The sequence below is a fragment of the Canis lupus genome, chromosome 16 (assembly GCF_048164855.1).
Source record: "Canis lupus baileyi chromosome 16, mCanLup2.hap1, whole genome shotgun sequence".
NCBI classification, from domain to species: domain Eukaryota; kingdom Metazoa; phylum Chordata; class Mammalia; order Carnivora; family Canidae; genus Canis; species Canis lupus.
The window spans coordinates 25,636,325-25,658,658 of record NC_132853.1 but is presented as its reverse complement, the minus strand read 5'-3'; the positions used below and the strand labels follow the sequence as shown (position 1 = coordinate 25,658,658).

At 36.5% G+C, this 22,334-nt stretch overlaps 1 protein-coding gene across 11 annotated transcripts in view; it reads right to left on the bottom strand.

Annotated features, from left to right (window-relative positions):
• Nucleotides 1-22,334, bottom strand: part of BCAS3 (BCAS3 microtubule associated cell migration factor) — a 592,168-nt gene that overhangs the window by 224,017 nt on the left and 345,817 nt on the right. The window contains exons 24-27 of one of the 11 annotated variants that reach the window (XR_012008696.1): nucleotides 11,880-11,938; nucleotides 10,331-10,403; nucleotides 9,816-10,067; nucleotides 7,675-7,914 (exon numbers count right to left, since the gene is read on the bottom strand). The exons of the other annotated variants lie outside the window; for them this stretch is intronic. The gene's annotated coding sequence lies outside the window, so the exon portion shown is untranslated. Of the gene's footprint in view, nucleotides 1-7,674; nucleotides 7,915-9,815; nucleotides 10,068-10,330; nucleotides 10,404-11,879; nucleotides 11,939-22,334 lie in introns of those variants that run through there. 11 annotated transcript variants of the gene reach the window in all.

The window sequence follows — 22,334 nt, the reverse complement described above, 5'->3', positions numbered from 1 at the left end:
TTACCCTCCCAAACCAAAAACATTAATTTGAAAAGATATATGCACTCCTATGTTCACTGCAACATTATTTACAATAGCCAAGATACAGTAGCAACTCAAGCATCCATCAATAGGCGAATGGATAAAGAAGCTGTGATAAATATAGATACCAACAAATATTACTCAGTCATAAAAAAGAATGAAAGCTTGCCATTTTCAAAACATGGATAGATCTAAATGGTATAAAGCTAAGTGAAGTAAGTCAGAGAAAGATAAATACCATATGATTTCACTCATATGTGGAATTTAAGAAACAAGACAAAGAAAAAAAGAGAGAAAACAAGAAACAGATTCCTCAATATAGAGCACTGGTGGTTGCCAGAGGGGAGGTAGGGGGTGGGGGATGGGTGAAATAGATGAAGGGGATTCAGAGTACTCTTACTGTGATGAGCATGGAGTAATATAGAATTGATGAATCCCCATATTGTAGACCTGAAACTAATACAACATTGTATGGTAACCATACTAGAATTTATAGATTAATTAATTAACTGAAAAATATTTTATTAAAAAAAACTGTGTAAGAGAAAGATACAGAGTACTATTCTGGAGAAGCATTTCCTTTAAAAACTTGTTGCTTCACAATTTCAATTTTTCATGATAGCTAAAGCCATTTGAAATCTAGGCAATTATCTTTTATATCTTGGATATGGCTGACTCTTTACGAATGTTTACGATTTTTCTTAGGGGCAATAAACCTATGTCAAAGGATTGTTTTGAGGATTAACTCAATGTCATAAATTTAATGACATAATGCCTGTTATACAGTATATGCTGAATCCATGCTAGGTGGCATTAACTTGACATGGTATTACAATCTCTAAAGTTCCTCTCAAATGTTTTACCATGACAGGGTTCTCCCAATTTTATACTACTTTCCTAGAATGTAGAACCAAAAGAATCTAGAAATTGTACAGTTCAACTCTCATGTTTTCTAAATGGATCAATTGACCATAGTCACACAGGGAGGCAGGGTAACTTGGTATAAAAGGTGAGGGCTCTGAAGTCCTGGCTCAACCAGCCCGTCAGCTGAGTTAATTCTGGTAAAACCTCAATTTCCTTATTTATAAAATGGAGATTAAATATGATAATGCTCACAAATATGGAGCACAGTGCCTAACACATATTTTTAAAAATCAATAAATGATCACTATTATTATTGATCTTCCTATTGTGTAATTATATTTCCTTCGTTCATCTTTTGAAGTAGGTCAACTGCTGCTATGCTGAACTTGACTCCTATCTAACTCTACTGGCTGACCATCCTGCACTGAAGCAAACTACTTAAAATATGTATTTTTGGGATGCCTGGGTGGCTCAGTGGTTGAGTGCCTGCCTTTGGCCCAGGGCATGATCCTGGAGTCCTGGGATCGAGTCCCACGTCGGGCACCCTGCATGGAGCCTGCTTCTCCCTCTGCCTGTGTCTCTGCCTCTCTCTCTCTGTGTCTCTCATGAATAAATAAATAAAGTCTTTTTTAAAAAATATGTATTTTCCAAATCAGGCAAACTCTACCTCTTCTCCCTTTTCTGTGTGATTCCTTCCTTGGTACATCTCTCAATTTCCAATTACTTTCTAATGTTCTTACTGCTTCAATCTCTTCCAACTCTGCTCCATGGATCCTGGGAATACATATGTGAAAATCATGCACTAAATATGTCTGTGAAATACTTGGTTAAAGATTATACAATAAGGAACAAAGATGGTGTTTTGGAGATTCCGGGCAGTTGTGGGCCAACGAACGTCACAGAAAGCATCCTTCCAATTCACTTGCTTCAAAAGGCTAAGGAAATAACCTATTTCCTTTTCCCTCTTTTCTATCTGATTTCTCTGATGTGTTCCCAGATACTCAAAGAAAGATTCAGATATCCATGAAATAAATCTTAATATGCCTGTTTGAAGCCAGAAAAAATAAAGAACAGTATGCCAGTATTTAAGACCAGGAAGAGTCCATCAGTACTTGGGGGGAATTTGGTGCAGTCTTGGAAATTACTAAAAGGATCTTTCTTTCCCAGTTAACAGGGAAGTAATGTCAAATGGCTCTAATTTGCATGGAATTCTACTACTCTGGAGCATGCTCCTGAAGTAATCCTTCGATTTTGGCCATTAGTCCAGCAGCCTCAATCTTCATCTGTTGCCAGATGAGTTGTGGCACTTTTTGGCCTTTCCTACAGCCCTTGTACTTGACATCATTTAGCCTAGACTCAGACCTTGACCTTGCCTTTAGAGTTGGGGAAGAGTTCAGAGAGACCAAACCTCAAAAGAAGCAACCTAAGTGTGAAAGGTTTTACCCAAGTCTTCTCTCAGTGAGGGCTCTTTCATCTTGAATGTTGATCTTTAATCTCCTATGCTCATCAGCATGGAACAACCTCTAAAACTCCCTTATAGCTGAGAAATGTTAAGCTCATAATTCTTTGCCATTGCTGTTTGTTTCCTTGTTTTTGTTTTGCCTTAGGACAGAAGTAAAAATGCCAGAAGGGCCACAAGGGTAACTTTATTTTATTTTTTTACAAGGGTAACTTTAAAGGCTCTTCTTACACTAAGGATTGTTTTAATCAGCTTTGTTCATCTGATAGGATTAGATTTAAATTTTCCTTTAGCCTAGGATATTTGACAAGGTTCTCTAAGGATACCTAGACTCCCTCTTGCCTTAACACAGGGAGAACTGCTAAGGAGCTTCTTAATGACAGGGGCGGGAAGCAGACTGTCTTCTATTTCTTACCCTTCTTTCTCCCCACCTTGAACACTTAGCACTGAACAGAGTATACAGCCCACTAACCAGACACATGCATGGTGGTTTGCTTCTGCTCACCGGAATACTGCATAGCTTCCAAGGTACTTTCTTTCTCTCTCTGTGTTCCAAATATGACCAATGGTTCTGACCATTCAATATAGTTCAGAGGTTCACTGTGTAAGCTTGTCACAATCTAGAGCCTTAGCATTAATTCCAACATTAGAGATTCTTCTGAAAGAAAACAGGATTTTGGTTACGTTTGACCAGGGCAGTGGATTATAGTTCAGAGCCACAGATGGTGGGACAGTACTGATTTGGTGATGCCCAAAGACCCAGATCAAGTAATGACACTTATCTGCAAAGTTCCCACCTAGACTCAAGTAATTCTGGAACAGTGTCTTCAGTTATGGACATAACACTAGATTTGAAACTTTTGGCTTAGTTTTGATAAAAATTACCAAGTGAATGAGAATTTGTTTCTTCTACTGGCATTCTGTCTTGTAAAAACAAGAAGGGAAGGTGATTATAGGCACCTACCTAACATCAAATTTAGTAAAAATCATTGGGAAAAAACAGAAGTGTGATTTAATGATCTGAGAAATTAGGCAAAAGTGTCAAGTCTGAAGAATTTAAAAATGGTTATAGGTCAAAGCATTAAAAACTTCTTTGGGGATGGAGTGGCTATAAGGGAAACCTGGTGAGGCATCTGCCAGGGGTTAATTGCAACCCTGCATGAAAAGCAGTTAACAAGTGAGAATTAGAACACCCAGGAGGAAAAGAAAAATGTTTCCAGTGCCATGAGAAATAAACAACAAAGGAGAAATATTTCCTTTGGCTACCACTACCTCCTTTTCAAAAGCTCAGAGGAGCTACGGGGAATGCCAAGGACTGGTTTTCTCTCAACTCCCTCTGAAACATTTGTCTTCATTACCACTCTTTTTAATCAGGGCTCCTTCATGAGTGTTTCTGCTCAGCCCCTAAGGGGCAGCTCTGGTCTGCGATAAATCAGAATCCACACCGCAAGTCACTAATCAGCACTCCCAGGGAAAGAAAAACAGAGACGTGCAGACCACTACGCTTTGAAAATCTAGGGGCTCATGGGCATCAAGGAAGAAAGGCCTTTGTGGAGAAATAATAAGTTAGTAAAGGTAAAACAGCACTTCTATGTTTAGGCTTTATTTTTAAATCTCAAAAATAAACTGTTCACACTTAATGGTTAGAGTGTGGAATATAATTTTGTTTTAACAATGTAAAATAGATGATGAGTTTGCTTAATGAATTATAATTTGTACCCTGGCTTAATGATTTTAATACCTAATTCAAAACTGAGAAAGACCAAGGCAGAGGGACAGAAGATAAATTGTAAAAATTCAAACAAAGTCAGAAACTCTTCCCGCTTCTGGTTTCAGGGATGTCATTAAGAAATGAAACAAAAAATTCCAGGTGAGAACTCTCAAATGTCTATGATATGACTGTTAACTTTGTTTAAATGGAATTAGGATCATAAAATTATAAACACTTTGTAGTTTTTCACTGGAAAGAATTTTAGAAATACTCTGAGAAAGATTAAACGGACTTGTAAAAAGTCAGCACAGCTGGTTGGTAGCAGAGTTTCCTCTAGAATCAAATAGGATTCCAAATATCTTATACAGCTATAAATCTCATGCATGGGCAAATACTGACATATCATCACTCACGGAGTGAGAGAGCAAAGTGGAGAGAAGAGTAGAATGCAAGTCAGGAAATGTGGGCTCTAGTCCTAGGTCCACCACTTCTGGTTTACCTTGGCAAAAATAACCTAATAGTTGAGTCTCAATTTCTTCATCTGTAAAATGGGGTTTACATCTTTCCTGAAGATATTGCTGCAATTCCCCATAAACTCAAGGTATTATCAGATTATTACAATTTTTCTGAGAGCATTAATGGGCTGAAGAGCTAATAGAATTTATGTAAAACAGAGAAAATGCACTTATCATAGGAAGATAGATCCAGATGATGGTAAATACTTCTGGACCTCCTGGACAGAAGTAGAAATATGCAACCCACCCCTTAAATACAAAATGAGACCATAGCCTGGCATGCAAATCAGCAAGCAAAAGTTGAATCCATGGTTTCCAAAATTGATGCTAACTTTTCTACTGACAAATTTAAAACCTACTCTTTATCTGCCTATGACAAAGTGTGTATGGCATGGACTCCAGAAAGAAATCATGGGTGACACTTAGCCAAATACATGAGGCTATCTGGCCATAAAGGCAACACACCAACCTAGGAGCCAAGGACTACTATTCCAACTCTGTTGACATTTTACTGCTTGTTGTCAGTGAAAGTTGATGGCATAATAATATCATCCCACCATGGCCCAATGGATAGAGACCTTGCCCTTACACAGAAGGGCCCTCAGAGGCAGAGTCACATCTATCCCCCAGTGCTAGCTTTCCAACACCCCAATATTATGAAAACACAACTAAGGAATTAGCATCCATCAAAGCGATGAACACTTCCTGAATCTAACCATGTAAAACAGCCTCCTGCTTTTCCAGTTTCAACCAGAACCCTTGTCTGTCACTGATTTTATGAAGAAAAACTCTCATAAGACCTCAGGAGACACATTTATTGCTACTGGCTTCAGGAGCTAGGATCTGAACCATTTTGAGACTGAACTGAAAAGGTCAATTTGACTTGAGTGCAGGTGCTTCCAGAAGGGATATACAAGAAGCATGGCCAGAAGTTTGAATATTCATTCACAGTATTTCGACTTGACGTTGTAAAATGGGATATCACCAAAGGTTCTTGAAAGTAGAGTGACATTAAAGCAGTACTGGAGGGAAAAGATTCTATCAACATTATGCAGGATAAACCGCAGGAAGTGGCATGTGAGAGACCAAGTCAGACCATGCTGCAGTGTTCCGGGCAGGAGGTAATTGAGAATCAGTTTTGTGCTATTCTGATGAATGGGCTTCCTCAGGCTGTACTGCTCATTCTTTTGAATATTAGAGAACTAATGATGGCAAGTAAATTGTACAGATTAATTTCTCACAATTGGAAGCATATTTTATTTGTTGGTTTTATTTATTTTTTTTTTAATTTTTATTTATTTATGATAGTCACAGAGAGAGAGAGAGAGAGAGAGAGAGAGAGAGAGAGGCGCAGAGACATAGGCAGAGGGAGAAGCAGGCTCCATGCACCGGGAGCCCGACGTGGGATTCGATCCTGGGTCTCCAGGATCGTGCCCTGGGCCAAAGGCAGGCGCTAAACCACTGTGCCACCCAGGGATCCCTATTTGTTGGTTTTAAAGGAGCTCTGGAAACTAGAATTGAGAGAAATACTTATGCAATTATTATTAAGTATTAATAAGCATTTGGAAGAGTTTTAGATAAAAAAGTGCTTATGGTAAATTTAGAACTAGTCACATAAACTCCGTAAAGTTGAATGTGGGCTTTTCAGCTGTCTACCAAATATGTGATTAGATCAACTGGACAGATGCTATTAGGGCATCATCCATATGCTCTCTCTGGGACCTGCCAGCTGTCTGAGTCATAGAAGCAAAGTGTGTGGGTGAAGATGCTGTGGAATACAACACAGCTTTGCAAACAATACAAGAATCACAATAGGTCTAGAGAAAAGTATTGGTGGCATTTGTTAAGCACAATATGGATTTTGTTTTTCTTTTAAATGTTGCAATTAAAAAAAAATAAATAAATAAATAAAAATAAAAAAAAAATAAATGTTGCAATTAAGCAAGATATAACTTAATGATCTTCTGGGATGCACAAAAATGGCTTCTATGGTCCTTGCAGAGCGGCTCACCAAAGAAAGAAATCCATTTGCACTTTCTACCACGTGGGCCCAGAAGAACACCAAGATGTTCACGGAAGGACAAGAGGTGTCTTTAAAATGGAGGCTCTACACCTCCCCCTAAACTGGATGCTCAGGTCCACATCACATATGAGAGCAGCGGATGGGCGGAGCTCCTCCTCTCTGTTTCCAGAGTGCTTTAAGGAGGCTCAAAGTCCTGGAAGTTGAAAATCAAGTCTGGCTGCTATAAAGCAGCCCCTCTCAGACATATTCTCATTTCTGACAAATACCCACCCACCAGCAGGCCTGCGAGACACATGGCGACCAGAGCGAGTTGTCAAAACTTATCATTATAAAACGTCCGTCTTCCAAAAGTACAACCTTTGCTCAATACAGTATTTTCCTTGGAAGACAGCTCTTCTGAGAGCTATAAAAAGGTGGTTAGAATTGATGAGGTTAGCTCCTGAAGTCTACGCTAACAATCACGTTAAAAACGCAAAGGTGAATAATGATGGTGGAATGTTTTGCCAAAAACAAAAGCAAGAGCAACAACAAAATCATTAATTTTGTTGCTCTACTTCAAAGAATTTCATGATTTTGAGCATTTCTCTTAAGAAAAGAAAACTGCCCATAAATTATATGGCCCTCCCCATTTCATTTCCTTTCTTATCCCCTACCCTCAGGTGGCTAGCCTTGTGCTACATGGCCTGGGCTACACAGAAAGTTCACAGCCCTCTGCCTGATCTCATGATCCTCTATCAAAACAGCACTTTCAAAACTGTTTCCTGTCTAGTGCTGCCATTGCGTGAGTGTTTCCTTGGCTGGATCAGCTGCCAAATTAAGTTCCTTTGGTAGAGGACTTCGGGGAACTCACTCTGGTACTGTCCCCGCCCCCCCCCCCCCCCCCACCTTAGGCTTGAAGTCCGGAAGTGACTTAGGAAGTACTCTAATGGTTACCAAATTTGGGGGAAACTGATTTAAGTTTTCTGAGCTAAACATATGTTTAGGGGAGGCTGCATCACTAATCATCACTTGACCTTGTGACAGACCAAAAGTTGCTGAATTTCTTTTCCTTAAAAAAAAAAAAAAAAAGAAAGAAAGAAAGAAAAGTAAAAACAACTTTTACCAGCTAGCACAATGATGTAAATGCAAAGTCATGTTGTGAGGTGACTGCAAACACGCTGACTTCCAGATGTTTGACAAGACCATGCAGGAACACTAAAAAGGCTGGTTCACAGTTTGTCACAAACTCTGCTGGGTTACTTGCGTTCTGGGGATTTTACACAGCTGTCAAGCCATTTGGTATAGAGAAGCACTGAAGGTCTACTACTTATCAAATTTTAATCTGTTGATTATTGGTTAAAGAGAACTTTGTCTTTGAAAATAGAGAAAAGATTCCAAATCTATTATTATTACTGTGTTCACAAATAACTGCAATGTGCTTTGGTTGAACGTATATTTATTGTTGCCCCAACATTCATTTAAGTAAGCTTGTACACCAATCAAATAAGATATGAATCTTGAACAAAGCCCCACACATTCCACTAAATATCCCCTCTGTATATCAGCCATAGATAAAATCTGATTTAAGTCAAAACATAATATTGCTCAGATTGTCCTCGATGTATAGGCCTCTTTTTTTTTTTATGTACTCATCCTTGGTTCTCACTATTCCTGGTGGAAGTCTTCCAAAAAAAACCAGATTTAGTTGTCAGATTTATAGTATCAAGGAATCTCTAAAATGAATGGGTTCTTTAAAAGAAAAGCCAAATTTTGGGTAATTACATTCAAATTCCTTAATCACATTTTCTGAGCTCAGTGGGAATTATGGTCTTTCTTTCCAGAGCCACACGAATGCAGTACAGATCTTCCTTCAAAAGGATATCTAATATGAGGACTCCTTGGCAAAATATGTTAGTTTCAAGTGCATGTTTCTTATGTTTTCTTTTTCATGCAATTAGAAGCAGTGTGTGTGTATGTATACATCTCTATCAATCTTATCCTCTTCACTTTGTATACGTACATACAAAGGGGATAAAAAGGATTTAAAGTATCTCAGCTGCAAGCACATAGTTTGCCAACAATAGTAGACATTATTGCAGTTTGGTAATATCTGCTTCTTCCTCACCACTGGGCACACAAGAAGACTGGATTTCCCCCATCTCCTTAACATCAGTCCAGTGGTCTCCAACAGAACTTGTTGTGGTAATAGAAATGCTCTATATTTCTGTTGTCCAATATGGTAGATTTGTAATGTGTCTAGTGCAACTGAGGAACTCGATTATCAATTTTATTTCATTTTCCCTCATTTGAATTTAGATAACCAAAGGGAGCTGTGGCTATCAGACCAGACAGCACAATTCTAACCCATGAATTATGAGAAATGACCAGCGTGAGATCTCCAATGTCTTCCCCCCACCCTTCCCCTCCCCGCCACTGTCACCTGCAATAATTCACTGCTGAAGCTTCAGTTACCTAGGTTCCTGAGTGGAGAATGGGCATGAAGTCAAGACCCCTGCAATCTCTGACAGACAATCACTTAGCCAGAAAAGCTACAAAAATAAACAAGAAAGAAAATATCATATAATCTGATCTTTGTGAAGAACTCACAGGGCAAAGGTGATCCATGAAAATGTCAAGAAGCTCCTACTTCACAGGTGGTGGTGGAATAAAAGGGGGAGATATAGCTGTTTCAGTAGATTAAAACTATTGCATCACAATATAAATGATGCATCTTTATCTTTACCAGCCCAGGTGGCTCAGTGGTTTAGCGCCTGCCTTCAGCTCAGGGCCTGATCCTGGAGACCCGGGATCGAGTCCCACGTCAGGCTCCCTGCATGGGGCCTGCTTCTCCCTCTGCCTGTGTCTCTGCCTCTCTCTCTCTCTCTCTCTCTGTCTCTCATGAATAAATAAAATCTTAAAAAAAAAAAAAAAAACAAACTTAAGCACCTGTGATAAAGGGTGGTTAACTGTAGGGCATTATACTACCACCTGGAAAATTAACTCAAGAAGAAATTTTACCCCTTTTTCCATTGTTGTTACCCTATAAGCCATTATTGTATCCAAAGTCATAAAGTTTTGTTTGTTAGCAATATTTTTTCCCACAGAGAAAAGTTCCCCAGGCATGAAAGAGTTAAGAGAGACCAAAATTAGACACAGTTCATGTTAAAGGTTAGAAGAATAATCAGTCATTTGAAAAACACTACATAAACATTTTCCCGGATGCAATTTTCAGTCCAAGGATACATTTCCCAGTAGAAATCAGCAGCTAAAAAGGAAATCATTTCGTCTCCATAAGTGCCAAATTGTATCCTGATTTTTCCTGGTCTGGCTCAACTTTCAAAACTAGTGGTTCAACTTCTGCAATCTTTCACCCAATGACTATGTAAACACATCTTTATAAGACAGACATAATCCTTGGGTGGGCCAATTTATGTTGGATTATGAAAATACTTAAAATACAAAATCGTATAATGACTGTTGTCCTTTGGTTTTTCACTAAAAGGAAAGAAAAATCCAGTTAACAGAGGCAGTGGTTCAGCTGAAGATAACAGAACACATACACATTGCTTTCTCTTTTTCCAATATCTTTGAAAATACTCCTGACAATTCAGCAAAGGATTGTCTCATATTTTGGCAAGGTGATATATAAATTAAGAATCTGTAAATATATCTCTGATGTACTCACATCACATTCTATCCTGCACCACACAATCAGAATGAATTAAACTACTCACACAGAGGCCAGGAAAAATTCTCACCCTTGGAAGTACTTTGGATCTTCTGTATTCCGGTCAGAGGTTATAGAAACATTGGTTTTAAGGATAAAGTAATCTAAAGTAAAAACCCAAAGATTCATTCAGAATTTATTACTACCTCTGATTCATATATATCTTACATTATTCAGGACTCTCCATAACACAATTCAAGCAGAATCTCACCCCTATAGCGAGGAGAAATCATAAATTTTAAATCTTCACAAAGAAGTTAACTCTGTTTTTTCACTTCTCCCTTGAAATCCTAGAGCTTTTATAGTCAACTACAAAATGCATCATGAAAAGCCTATCTCCATCATTTAGCATGTGGAAGAGGAGAATTTTAACTTTTCCTCCAATGGATAAAGTTATGTAAAAGAAGACATTTTGGGAGTCTTTGGAGAGTGAGGAATAAATTATAGCTTTAAGATCTGGAAAAGTTTGGTTGAATGTTAAGAGATTTTTACATCTGTGTCTATACACTCATGTCTTGGGAATAATGTATCTCCAAAAGCATTTGCAGAAAAATGTTGTAAAGTACTCCTTCCTTCAGTAAGCAAAACTTCAGAGTTGCAGTCAGGAACATTTCATCATATGCTGTTGACAATTATGTCGAATATCCATAATTATATTCATATATATAATTCTTTGCCAATGTTATCGCAAAGAATTTAAAATAGCTTAGCCCTAAAAATTCTTTACAATTTATAGTACGACTGAATAATTTTCTAATGGCTATATTAGCCCTTCATCTTTGCTCCTCAGAAAACAGATAAATATGTCACTGAAGTGGTATGAAAAGACTATAGAAATGAACACAGCATAGCATATTTTCTTTCGTATGCTAGGAGAGATTGAGGAATGATACACTTTCTTAATTCATAAAATTTTAACTCAGTGCAAGGCCATCTTAGTATTGCATTTTCCTCTTCAAATGACTGCTTGTGCCCAAACCAGCATGAAGTGCTTAATTAAGTATTTTCATGTAAGTCTAATTTGAAAGACACAAACACGTTTAGCTTATTTGCCAAAATTAGAAAATCATTAGTTCTTCTGAATATCCAATATAAAGACATTCAAAACTAAAAGAGGAAGGTGGATTATTTAAATCTAGCTTTTAAATTAAAATATTTTGCATTCCTTTCTGACTTAAAACACTCTCCAATGAAAGCCACCATTATTTCTAAGTGAAGAAAGAAAAGGGAATTTGTCTTATTTCTCCCCACTCCTCACTTTGCCATTGTCACCTGTATCTATTTCCAGGAAGCCAATATTCATTAGGGTTAATCTGCCTACTAAATGAATAAACAAAGGATTTCTCTGTCACTAAGAGACCAGGTGAGCCGATAGCATCTTCCAACACAGAAAATCATCTGTACCATACAGCTCAGGAAATTACCTGCTGCAATCCCACACCTGGGATCATTTGGCAGGCAGATCGCTAATGGTGAGTAATATATGGAAAATGGGCTATAACCATTTTTTCAAAGGACTAGAAAATCTCACATATTTTAAAACAGAAGAACATTTTTACATAACTAACTATATAACTCACCAAGGAAAATGAGTGGGGGAAAGAAAACCCAACTTGAGACTTTTTCCGTGTTTTTCCCCCTAAAAAACAACAGTGGAAATAAGAACTAATGTCAAAGTACCAACAGGCAATTAAATAAGAACTGGTACAATACCAGTATTTCTGTGGATCACAAGATCTTAAAAATAATGTAACAGTTCCAGAATAGAATGCAGTCAACAAACTATACAAGATACACTGTTATGATACCTACCCCTCTGGATTGAAAAATTCAGACGAAGTAAAGCTCAGTGGTTCAAGACTCCAGGAAAAGAACCCAAGACCAATTTTTTTTTGTTAATACATCAAATTGATAATAATTCCCTCTGCATGTTTTCTTTATAGAGCAAAATCCTAGCTCTTGCTTCTCTGTGGAAATCATCTTTTTCCAGTGAAATAACTCAATATTAAGTCACTGGGAGTAAATAAGCATAAAATAAAAGAGGTCAAAGATTTATGACCTTCCTCCTTATGTGTGTGTGTGTGGGAGGGGGAGAGAGAGAGAGAGAGAGAAATCCACAATACTAGTTTTAAATAACATTTGATAGCCTGAAAAGTATGTGGTATAAGCAGATAAAAGAACTAACTGGAGGACTGATCTGATTAGGCACGTGACATTGTAGCAAGAAAACTCATTTACGAAACATGAAAACAAATAGTGATGGGGGATTATTACCTTCTCAGAATGAGGTTTAGTCCTACAGAAGGGCTGAGTTGTGACACAGAATGAGGTAAGACTAAATCTATCAGCTTGTATGCCAATGAGAACCAACCAATGTGCTTTCCTTGGCACACAGACCATTAAGTAGCTGAACACGAGTGCTATCTTTATTCAACTTTTAATAATCTATTTGACCAGAAAAGGAGGCAAGCTACTTGGGCAGATGATATATCATTCTCCAGTAGGACTAGAGAATGAAAAGCCTTAGAAAAAAGGTTAGTCAACATTAAATGAGTACCTACTGCTTGTCAAAACCCATATGAAACAGGACTGGGTTTGCTCAAGGGTGATTAAAAAACGGATCCAGTCTCTGTACATAGTATGTGTTGTTGTTGAATTTCTTAGCCTCACAAGGGTTCCCTGGTTGTTTTAAACTGAATGTGTCACATACATATCAGATACTACAAAACTGTGGGAGGAGGTGTCCATGTGGGGGAATAGTGTTATCCATGGAAAAATAGTGAAAATGAGGAAATCTAGCCCCATGTACGTTGCACCTAAGGAAATGCAGAATAGAAACAAATAAAAAGGCCTTATTGAAAATAAGGGATCTTTCACAGTTTTTATCTGTGGGCCAGGTTTTCTGAGAGAAGCCATTTAAACATAAATCAAAGTAAATGCAAACTGTATGTGACTCCCAATTGCCATCAGGTTATACAGTCGTATTGACAACAGATGCTAAATATATGAATGTCATATATACATATTGCTGAATTTATTTTTGCTGAGAGGGATTTTTGGTATATGTGGGAAAATTCAGCATGTCAGTCTAAGGAAATGTATATGATTTCCCTTTCAAGATCCTACAAAAACATATGGGAGCAAGATAATGTTTGTCCTGACCTGCCAAAATCCTGGGGAGATCATCTCAAATCCACATCACATTCCTGAGTACTAATGCTCACACTGGGGCTTTTGCATTAGCAGATGTGTGAAAATGCATGTACTCAGAGAACTCCCTCATGGCTTCACATCTAAAGAAGCTCCTCTACAACAGCTATTCCAGCCAAAAGCTGAAATGATATTTCCAAGTTAAGTATACCTTCATTTAAGCCAGTGTCTGGACAGAAAAATTCAACTGAAGGGTCTGTTATTTGGCTCTGAATCAAAAAGAGCCTGAGTGAATGCTGGACAGATTTTCGGGAGGCCTCCCATGTTCTACTCCCAGACCTCAAAACATATCAAAGACTCTGGTAAATTTTTCCTCACTCATGTAACAATTTCTACCAATCAAATTTTCCCATTTCAACCTATCACTGGAAGAGTCACGTCATGTGTATGATGCTAGTTGTGATTCAAATATGGAGGTGGTGATGTGCGGCACTGTCCCTGGCTCATTATTTAGGCTGTGGCAAGAAAATATGCTGAAAACATTAAGGAAACCAAGCTACACTGCATACTTTCTTTACAATTTTCTTCTGTAAAAATAATAGGTTTTTGAGCCTCATAAAAGTAACACAAGCTCACTGCAAAAAACGTTGGAAAGACTTTAGAGAAGAAAATTTAAATTGCCCATAATCCCATCACTCAGAGGTTTAAAACTATTTACATTTTGGTCTGTTTCCTTCTAGTTTCTCAAATACCTGTATCTATATCTATAACATTGTATATAAACATACTGTTTTTTTTTAACATAATACTTTACACAGTTTGGTATCTATTTTTCTATGTTTATAATGACAAAATGAAAAGCAGTGGTCACAATCTTAAACAAAAAGCACTAAACAAAAAAAAGGACACTTAGAAATGTTAAAAAGGATATGTAGGTATATTATATTTAGTCTATAATGAATTCCTAAAGTTATGCATATCTACATATCATATAACATTAACATTGTATAGCAAAGCTACAGAATATAAGGAGAAATAAAGAGAAAATTAGTAGCATGACTTTTTTAAAAATTTATCTATTTATGATAGTCACAGAGAGAGAGAGAGAGAGAAAGAGAGAGAAGCAGAGACACAGGCAGAGGGAGAAGCAGGCTCCATGCACCGGGAGCCCAATGTGGGATTCGATCCCAGGTCTCCAGGATCATGCCCTGGGCCATAGGCAGGCGCCAAACTGCTGCGCCACCCAGGGATCCCCAGTAGCATGACATTTTAATTCACTTTTCAAAGTCCATAAGAGAGCTGTGTGTGAAAAAAAAAAAAGAGAGAGAGCTGTGTGTGTATGTGTGTAAACTTAATAATATATACACATGGCATTAGAAGATACACAATTAAGGAGGTAAATCTAACTAACATAAATGTAACTTTATATCCTGAAGACAGAGAATATTCTTTTCAGGTGCGCATGACATAAATTTTTAAAAAATAAATATTTTTTGCCAAAAAATAAAATCTGATCTAACCAACCTTCTAGGTGTAATTCACAATTTACAGAAAATTTCAGAAACCAAAGAACACCATCAGGATGCAATCAGCGAACCCCAGTGTGCAGGGAAAGGAAACACTGTAGGATAAATGGTCCTGTTTCTTCCGAAAATAGAAGGAGGTAACAAAAGGAGATGGAAGAGAAACCGATACATAAAGAAAGTCTTATGAGATACATCAACAAATTGCAATGTAAATAGGTCTTACTTGTAACATGATTTTTTTAAAATGAGATAATCAGGGAACTTACATGGATTGGAAATTTTATATTAGAGAATTTTTGCTAATTTTTTCAGGCCTGATAATACTATGCTTTAAAAAAGAAGGGATGCCTGGGGGATTCAATGGGTTAAGTAGCTGTCTTAGGCTCAGGTCATGATTCTGGGGGCCTGGGATGGAAATCCACCTAGCATCAGCTCCCTGCTCAGTAGGGAGTCGTCTTCTCTCTTTCTCTCTCCCTCTGCCTCTCCCCCTGCTTGTGCTCTTTCTCTCTCTCAAATATAATCTTTAAAAATAAAAAAGGCCTTATATTGTGGAAATATATACTGAAATATGTATAAATGAAATAACATGATGTCTAAAATTTGCTTCAAAATAATCTGATGAGGTTGTGGGGCAAGATATAAAACTAGTTTGGCCAAGAGTTGAAGCTACCTGATGGTTGGTTATGTGTTTGTTATTCTATTCTTTCTATGTTTGCATATACTTGAAATTTTTTATAATAAGAAGTTAAAGAGAGAGCATGTATATGTGTACCTACATACACACAAACTGATAATATTAAGGACAGAGGGACAATTCTTTTGAGGAGTAATGTTTTAAGGAAAAGGAAAGAAATAGGTCTGTAGCCGATATCACTTTTAAAAAAGACCTCACAGTTCATTCATTTTTACTTAAACTTTACTCTGGGTAGAGCGATATTATAAAATGTTGGCAACTGTTTAATCTAGTGAGAATGTTTATATATTTGTTGTATTATATGTTTAAATGTTTTCTGTAGGTTAGAAATCTTCCATGATAAAATGTTGTGTAGTAAAGTACCCACTCAATGCCAAGTTGAAAAATTATCTCAGCAAGTCTTGCCTGTTTATACTTTCAAAAGCACTAACAGATAATTTTATTGAGACGCAAATAAAAATCTACTGGCATTCTGACTGAGATTGCATGAAAGTTCGGAATTAATTTTGGAATACCTGCAGTTTTTCAATAGTCAGTTTCTTTATTCAGAAACATGATATATTGTTAATGTATGTAAGTAATCTATATTTCTCTGAAGAGTTACAGTTTTATTGTAGACCTTCGATATTTCTTCTTAGGGTTTTTCCAAATACTTTGTTTTCTGGTACTATCATGAGAGAAATTTTTTAAAGAATTAGCACATTTACTTAGTTTTTCTTGCTTCATAGAAATGTTTTACGTACTCACCAAGTATCTGATCAGTACAATCAGTTCTTTAAAAGTTGATGCTCTTGAATTTTCTAGATCAAAAATTACATTATATCTAAATTAATTATATCTGTAAATCATGACTTTGCAATTATACCTCTTCTTTATAGTTTAATATTACTGCACTATCTAGAATTTTCAGAGTAATTGTATAATAATGGGCATGGCATGATGGCCTTATTCCCAATTTCCTCTAAAAGAAGAAAGGTGGTTGGTTTAAGATAGCTATTCTTTATTATTTAAAAGATTTATCTTTCTATTCCTAGTTACTGCAGAATAAATCTCAAATAATCTGAATTTTATTAAAACTTTTCAGCACCTAGTGAGATTATCATGTTTTCTTATTGGACCAATTAATATTATGAATTATAACAACAGATTTTCTAAAATGGAATAAATCATATTGGGTCATGGTAAGTGATTTTATTGTAATGTTCAATTTGGTTTGTTGGTATTTTATTCGACATTTATGACTCAAGATTCAAATGTAAGATTGATGCATAGTTCTCTTTTTTGTATGTTATGTTTATTAGGTTTTAGTCATTCATTTAAAAAATCCTCTCTTATAGAGGATTATAAAAATCCTGTCCTCAATAGGTGTTAAAAAGTTCCAGAATGCTAATGCTATTTATTATGAAATAGGAAAAGGCAAGAGGCCCCAGCCTGCAAGCGCAAAGGTGAGATAATGGCTTCCACATCACTTAACTGTCAGCCTTACTTAGTGTGAAGTGTTGTGTCCAGAGACTGCCAACCAAGCAACCATTTAAAAATATATAGAATATTAAAGTAATTGACAAACATAAGAACTGTCAAGGTTTGGGATGATAATCTAAAAAGCATAACACATTTTTTTAGTGTCAATATGAATAAAAACAATAAAGCTGGGTTAGAAAACAAACAAATAATATATATTTCAAATAGTGGCAATAGAATCCTAAGAAGTTAGTCCCTACTTAGGAACTAAACAGAGTTTAGTTTAGGGAAGCCAGAGTTTGAGATCTTGCAGGTTTACTAGTATGGTGTCTAGTGGAGAAGAGATTGGTCTACAAACTCTATTTGTAAAAGAATAAAGCCAGATAAAAGAGATGGAAAGAGAGCAAAGCTTCATACAGACTTAGCAAGTCTCAAGATTCCATATACAAACCCAATCTCACAGTCAAGGCACATTCTATGGCCATTATGGTTTCAATGCTTTTCCTTCTCAGTTTTTTTGCAACATACTTCAAAAAGGAGAAATGGTGTTAGCAAACTTTAGCTTACTTTATTATAGATGAAACTGCTAGCTTGGTTTTTAGCTTGTGTAAGACTGAACATGATACTCATGATACTGGTAAAGTAGAAGGAACCAAGGAAGAAATGAAAAATTCATAGTATGGCTTTCAAAGTCTAAAATATTTGTATGACTCTTTAGAAATAAAACTTGTTGTCTCTTGATACTGGCCAAATCAAGGACGAATGGCTCACTTAAAAGATAAATGATTTTTTCCATATACATACAGACTGACATATACATATGTATTTTTCCTGAAAGATTTTAGCAAATTGCAAAACGTGATTCTACTTAAGGGAAGACACTAGATGCACATATTTCCTGCTAGTTACAACCAAAAATTCTGGACATTATATACAAAACAAATATCAGTTAATTCTGAAAAGGCAATCAAACTAGGACACAAGTAATGATACAAGGAACATGAAGTCCTTGGGTTTTCTTCCTGCCTCAAATATCCCAGCCTTGGAGCTGGAAAAGCCAGAAACCTGAAAGAGCCAATGGATAAGGACAAAAAAATATCTGAACCAAAACCAGATCTTACTAGCCAAAGTAATATGAAAGGGGCAGCCTCACAAGATGGAAACCTCCAGAAAATAACTGCATTACTGTAGCAAACACCACAGAAAAAACTGGCTCTACCACCACCCATACCAGCAAAGGCCAAGTGGGGGAATCTAGACTTTAACTCTCGTGAAGCTGTAACAAGATGCCCAACACCTCCACTGGGATGGTGGAGCAAGCTAAATAGGAGTGAAGACTTTAGTTCCTGCCAGCTGTTAGTAAATATCACCCACTAACATACACAGAGTGTCAGAGCAGAATAAATAGGGAGTTTGGACTTCCATTATCATCTGGCAGTAAAGAAGCACCCCTGCTCCCCCACACTTGGGTGCTGTCAGAGGAGGCCTAGGAGAAAGTCAGGATTTATGTCATCATCCAGCAGTAATGAGGCAATCCCACAGCACTGTGAGTGGAGACCAGATGGGAAACTGGAACTGCCCTCTCTGCCCATGGTATCCTGACCTTGGATGGCAATGCTGGCCAAGCACAACTTCTACCTCTCCCTGCCAGAGAGATGTCCGAGAAAGCCAGTTAAAACAAAAGGTTTAAATATGATCCAAATCTTAGGAAATTTTTTTTAAGATTTTATTTATTTATTAATGAGAAACACAGAGAGGAGAGAAAGAGAGAGGCAGAGGCACAGGCAGAGGGAGAAGCAGGCTCCATGCAGGGAGCCTGATGTGGGACTCGATCCCAGGTCTCCAGGATCATCCTCTGGGCTGAAGGTGGTGCTAAACCGCTGAGCCACCCGGGCTGCCCAAATCTTAGGAAGTTTCAACTCCAAATCACTCAGCATGCCAAGAACCAGAAAGATCTCAAACTGAATGAAAAAAGACAATGAATAGATGTCAACATCAAAATGAGAAAGATGTTAAAATTGAGTTTTTTTTAAAAAAAATGCTATTGTAAAAATGTTTCAAAGAACAAAAAAAAAAAAAAAAAAAAAAAGAAAAAAACAGAAGGCCTCGGCAAGGAAATGAAAATTCTTAGCAAAGAAGATGTAAACAAAAATCAAATGGAAATCTTAGAACTTAAAAACACAATAAGCAAAATTAAAGTTCAGTGGGTAGGTTCAATAGCAGAATGGAAGGGCAGTAGAAAGAATCAGTAAAAATTACCCAATTTGGACAATATAGAGAAAATAGACTGAAAAATTAGTAGAACTTTAGGGAATCTGTGGGTCTACTTAAAAAAAGAAAAAAAGGTTTCACCTTTGGATAATAGGCTTGGAAGGAGAAGAGATGGGGTGGGGCTAAAAAGGCATTTGTAAAAATAATGAATGAAAACTATACAAATTTTGTAAGAACATAAATTTACATGTTAAAGAATCTAAATGAACCCTAGACAGGATACTCCCAAATAAACCTATTGAAAAACACATTATAATTAAACTTCTAAAAACTAAAGATAAACCAAAGGCAGCCAGAGAAAAGTTCACTTCACTTGTTGGGGAAAACACTTCAAATAACAATAGATTCCTCATCAGAAAAAACATGGAGGCTAGTAAAAGGGACACAATATTATTTGAACACTTAAAACAAAAATCATTAACCCTGAATCCTATACCTGGAGAAAATATCTTTCAGGAATGAAGAGAAAATTAAGACATTCTCAGATGAACAAAAATGAAAAGAACTGGCTCCCAGAAGACTTACTCTAAAAGAATGGCTGAAGGAAGGAAGTTCTCCCAACCAAAAGAAAGCAATAAAAGAGGGAATTTTGTGGCATTAGAAGGAAGAAAGAACATAGTAAACAAAAATATGAGTAAATATAATAGGCTTTCCTTTTCCTATTGAATTTTCTCAATTATATTTAAGAGGTGAAGCAAAAATTCTAACATTCCTGTGGTTTTAAATGTATATCGAGGAAATATTTAAGATAATGGTATTATAAATAGGGAAGGTAAGGGAACATAATGGGAGGAAAAGCTTCACACAAACTGGTAAAATAACAATATTTTAGAGCATGAAGTTATGTATAGTTAATGCAGTATACCTATAGCAACCACTAAATACATATATATATATATATATGCATATGTATATGTATATGTATAAACCTACACAAAGAGGTATAACAAAAAAAATAGGTAAATCAAAATGGAATTTTACAAAATGTTCAAGCAACCACAGGAAATCAGGGAAAAGAAAACAAAAAACAAACAAAAAAACCCCAGAGAATAGAAAACAATAAATAAAATGGTACACTTAAGCCCTAACATATAGTTACATTCAACCTAAATGGTCTAATAACATTAAATAAAAGACAGAGATAATTTAAAACAGGACTCAAGAGGGTAGCCTGGGGCTCAGCGGCTTAGCACCGCCTTCAGCCCAGGGCGTGATCCTTGAGTCCAGGGACTGAGTCCCACGTAGGGCTCCCTGCATGGAGCTGCTTCTCCCTCTGCCTGCTTTTCCCTCTGCCTGTGTCTCTGCCTCTCTCTCTGTTTCTCAAATAAATAAATAAAATCTTAAAAAAAAACAAAACATGATTCAACAATGTGCTGTCTATAAGAAACTCATGTCTTTTTTTCTTTTAAGGTTTTATTTATTCATTCATGATAGAGAGAGAGGCAGAGACACAGGCAGAGGGAAAAGCAGGCTCCATGCAGGGAGCCCAATGTGGGACTCGATCCCGGTACTCCAGGATCATGCCCTGGGCTGAAGAAGGCAGGCGCCAAACTGCTAAGCTACCCAGGGATCCCCTCTATGTGTCTATTTTTATGGCAATACTATGTTGTTGATTACTATAGCTTTGTAATATAGTTTGTAATTAGGAAACATGATACTTCCATCTTGTTCTTCTTTCTCAAGTTTGCTTTGGCTTTCAGGGTCTTTTGTGGTTCCATACAAATTTTAAGACTGCTTGTTCCATTTCTGTAAAAAGTACCATTGGAATTTTGATAGGTATTGTATTGAATCTGTAGACTCTTTTGGGTAGTATGGACATTTTAACAATATTAAATCTTCCAGTCCATGAGCATGTAACATCTTTCCATTTATTTGTGTCTTCAATTTCTTTCATCAATGTCATATGGTTTCTGTTTACAGGTTTTTTACCTCACTAGTTAAATTCATTCCTAAGTATTTCATTCTTTCTGAAGCAACTGTGAGATTGTTTTATTTCTCTGTTTATTATCAGCATATAGAAACAACTGATTTGTAATATTGATTTTGTACTCTGCAAAATTTACTGAATTCATTTATTAGTTCTAACAGCATTTTGGTGAAGTCTTTAGGGTTTTTATATATCTGTCATATGCAAATTATGACACTTTTTTTTCTTCCTCTCCAATTTGGATACCTTTTATTTCTTTTTCTTGCCTAATTGCTCTGGCTAAGTCTTCTATATTATGTTAAATCAAAGTGGAGAGGATGGCCATCCCTGTCTTGTTCCTGATCTTGGAGGAAAATATTTCAGCTTTTCACCATGGGGTATAATGTTAGCTGTGGGTTTGTCACATATGGCCTTTATTATGTTGGGGTACATTCCCTATCGGCCTACCTGGTTGAGAGTTTTTATAAAAAATGGAAGTTGCATTTTGTCGAGTGCTTTTTCTGAATCTTAGGTAATATAATTTTTATCCTTTATTTAGTTAATGTACTTTACCACATTGATTGATTTGTGGATGTAAAACCATCCAGGCATCCCTGGAATAAATCCCACTTGACCATGGTATATGATCCTTTTAATATACAGTTGAATTTGGTTTGCTAATAGCTTATTAAGGATTTCTGTATCTATGTTCATCAGGGATAATGGCCTGTAATTTTCCTTTCTCATAGTGTCTGTATTTGGTTTTGCTGACCTTGTAAAATGAGTTTGGAAGTGTTCCTTCCTCTTCTATTTTTGGAAGCATTTGAGAAGGATTGATATGAATTCTTCTTTAAGTGCTTGGAAACATATAAACCAAAGATTTACATATAAGAATTTTATCTATTCTTAATTAGTATGTACAAAAAATTAGAAACAAAAAAGTTTAATGGTAGATGACCAAACAAATGATTCAAAGAACATAACTATTAAACTATCTATGTTTTGAAAAATATTTAATTGCTTAAGG